Below are 3,960 nucleotides of genomic sequence, written 5' to 3'. Positions count from 1 at the left end.
TTTGTACCCATGCTGTGTGTCTCCCGGTCATTTTACTCAACGTTCCGTAGATGGCTTTACTGTTTTTAATCGTGACACATTTTTACTTGGAACATTGCCCAAAATAGCACTTTGATGACTGACTAGAGTTAACCTTGTAGCTGTAATCGGTATTGTGTCGCACGTCCTTTTCGGAACCAGTTATCACTTCAGAAAAGTAATGGAATATTAGCTGGCAGTTTAATAATACACTGAAGATGATTAAAAATTGGCCAGATTGGATCGGCTATCTCAATGTGTGAAAATTCAATTGAGGAAGCATAAGAATAGCTGTAGTGTATATACCACTTTATAGGATATCCCTCGAAACCCTGTAATATATACAAAACCATTTTTTTTTGAAAAAACAAAGGTATTACACAGGAGCAGAAAGCAGGGAGCATTATTATACCTAGAAGTCAGAAAGAAAAAAAAAAAGGAGGTGAAACGTTCATAAGTAAGCCATTCCTTTGCCTATCAGACAAGATAGATAAATTCCTCAAGCAAACGTACAGGGGTTCCAGATGGGTGAAAGGAATCTCTGAGCATCACGGAAAAGTGTGACTACCTTTAAAATACACACGTTTCGTTGACACTTCAGTGCCACGTTGATGTCAGTTTGTCCACCCTGTTATTTGTTTCCCTTGCACTCAGGGTTTTTATTCGTTTCCACTGAATAGTAAGTTTTGCTTTTCATATTTAGCGTTTTCCCTGTTAAACTTAAACCGAAGGAGTAGTACTGTTAGAGGATACAGAATCTTGGAGAATAGAGTAATCTTAGTAGAGGTAATCTTACAGGCAAAAATGGGTGAGGTCTAGCACTCGCAAATGAATAAAATAAGTATGTAAAGAGTTTAAAACATTTATTTTACTAAAAAACAAGCTTTCGGACGGAGTCCGTTCTTCATCAGGTGCTATACTTTTGAACACTTGGTAGAGATATTTATACTAATGTACATCAGAGGAAGGGGACAACGAAGGTGGTGAGGAGGAAATACAAATTCTTATTAGAGAGGACCGAGGGCTCAAAAAAGAAATGCGAAAGAAAGCGATGTACAGTCGGAGCGTTACAGGAGGCCAAGACCGTTGAGATATCTCAGGTGAGCGAACATTGTAAAGAAGACCACTGGAAGAAATATTACACTGCTGGGGTAAACAATAATAACAGATAAACAATGGCAGCACTCGTGTTTAGCCTGCATTCTAACGTACAGAAACTGAGAACAGGCTATCGGTTCTTAGGAGTTTTGTAAAAGTGGTATATTCTTAAAATGGGTAAAAAAAAAGGAAAGAAAAAGTAGCAAGAACGAGTACTTAGAGGCAATGTATTTTTTTAGGCATCAGTTGCTCCGACTGAAAACAGTTTCGAGTAATGTTTGACAGTGTGGCGACCAGGGCTGGCTGCACTGTGTGCACTGCTCATCAACGGAATTTCATAGCTCATCAGAATGACAATCATGAGGGCCATATGTCAAAATATTAGTAGAACCATTCAAATGCAGTCAATAAACCTGCTACAGCTGTCTTCAACATTGTATGGAACAAAGGTGATGTCTGTGCAAAAGGACTCTGCAAGTGCATGGCACTGAGCTCAACAGATCTCTTACTGCAGGCTCCCCTCATTGCTGCAATTTGCTTTTGTCAGCCATGCCACATGCCAAACAACGAATTAAATAATCTGTATCAGTCTCAATACTTGGAACGTTAAGAACGTCTATGGATCATTAAAAAATATGGGGTTTTCAAAAACCGTCCACTATACCGATGACGAGAAACATGACGATGACAAATTCTGCAACACCTGCAGAGAAGTTTTAACATGCAGCATTGTGTAGGTGTTACATATCCCACAGACTTGGGCTCATCCTTGATTGAAAAAATGAGTAAAAAGGACAGACAGTTGTTTTTGTGCTTTTAGAACTGGCAATACCGAAAAAGTGAATTTATTTGTAGTTCCTGTAGTGCCATTTTTATTGCCCAAATTGAATTTGTTATGCCTAGGACATGTGCCAAAAACATATTTTTTTGTTTTTACATTTTTAGGGTCTCATGGTATACAATTGCCTGTGTTCGATGCTGGAGAGAGTGAACTTTCGTGATTGTTGTTGTAGTTAAAAGTGCTGTGTGATTTGTGAAGGGTGTAGTGGCTGGCTGTGCCTTCACAGTTCTACATAAGACCATATCATTGTGATCAATATTGTGAAGGGGCTTATTAATTCATTCCCCGCATCACCACCTGCAATGGGGTAGAGTAACGGCCCTGGCGATGGAACTGAGCATTCATCATTCATCGTCTCGAAATAAAGTTGTTGTTGTTCCAAAAGAGAACATGATAAAGGTTACTTTCAAGAACCGGACGAAAGCCAAACTGGAAGAAGCCCAATGTGATTTCTATGCTGTGTGTTATGATTGCTTTCCAAGGAACGGTAATTCAGAATTGCGGGACAGTAGCTACATGAAAAACCTTACACCCATAGCTATCTTGTATACTAGTGTCTTCATCCCGTCGCTCATTGTGTCACCTGTAGTGTTGTAACACGTATATGGCAAAAATAAATTATGATAGTTGTATTTCTTTGCATATATTTGGTACAGTGCATTGTTCTTGGCTACTATATGTCTTCTGTAGAAAATATAAATAAACAAATTCACCACTCACACAACACTCTTGTCAACTGCGCGGAACTACTTTGATTTTCATCAAAAGCCACGGGTAAGAGCTTGCCAAACTGATGCTGAAGGTTCTTACAGGTTATAGAAGTCTAATACATTACATCAGTATCCCCACGTAGCCACTAACCTCCTTATCTTTCGCTATGCTTGCCAATTCTTGCCTGTTGTCCCGTTTCGTCCACGTGTTCGTGAACCTTCCATTCTTCTGTAACCGGTCTGTAGCCTAGATCACAACGTTCACATAATCCCCTCCACACTCTAACAAAGCAGCCATTCACTCCGGCCGTAGAAGCCCGTACGGAACCTTTCTTCCCTCCGGGCTGTTGACCCACAATTCGCATGAACCTTTAAACACGTCACACCTAACCCTTTAAATACCATGCCAATGATGAGGACGGTGCCCAGAAGAAGAACAGTCTGTTCGAAATATCGGCGGCTTCTGTCCTGAGGCAACTCCCTTCCTCCATCAGTATGTGATAGGTGTACATACGTGTTATCGTTCGTTTGGCTTACCTCCTGATCCGTGGAAACATAAATGATGCTCGTCAAAACCAAGGGGTACAATAAGTGACCAACATAACTAAAGACACCAGCTGACTCTCACCAAAATTCATGGCATTATGCTTTTCAATAAATGTTTATACACCGCATTGCTCCTTTCATGCAAAGGCCCTTTTCTCCTTCATCCGCTGTAACTTGAAGCTATTATGTCTTCAGCATGACCAGTTTTACTGAGCATGCCATTATTTACATAGAGTGGTGTGGTTTTATATTTGCTTCTCTGGACAACCAAGGTCTGACTTCCCTATTTTGGTAAGGTTGCCTTTGCGGCACCGGGAGAATATTTGTACTCTGCAACAAAGCATATCATACAAGGCAGAGAACAGCGGAGACATTTCCACCACGGTTACTGGTTCTGACACAAAGGTTATATGTTTGCGCTGACAAATTTGGTCGCAAAACTGTCTTGAAGTGTTACTTGCTACGGGAAGTGTTGCAGGGCTGAACATTTGTAGTACAGCACACTGTGCACTTCCTTATACTGGGTGTAAAGTGTGTCACTGCCCTTGATTACATCCGTGGCTCAGCAAACAGAATACTAATATCTGGTCTGAAGACTGATTCAAGAGCAGTATTCAACGTCGTGGAACCCTATGTGTGGATTGAGCCGTACGTACATCTAAGTAAACAAGCAAAACTTGATAAGGGCTCCCCATGAACATGGCACAACGCGCTAGTAGACTGTATACACCTTTTGTATAACTTTCA

Source organism: Ornithodoros turicata, unplaced genomic scaffold (assembly GCF_037126465.1).
Source record: "Ornithodoros turicata isolate Travis unplaced genomic scaffold, ASM3712646v1 Chromosome32, whole genome shotgun sequence".
Classification (NCBI taxonomy): domain Eukaryota; kingdom Metazoa; phylum Arthropoda; class Arachnida; order Ixodida; family Argasidae; genus Ornithodoros; species Ornithodoros turicata.
This window is presented reverse-complemented; position numbering follows the sequence as displayed.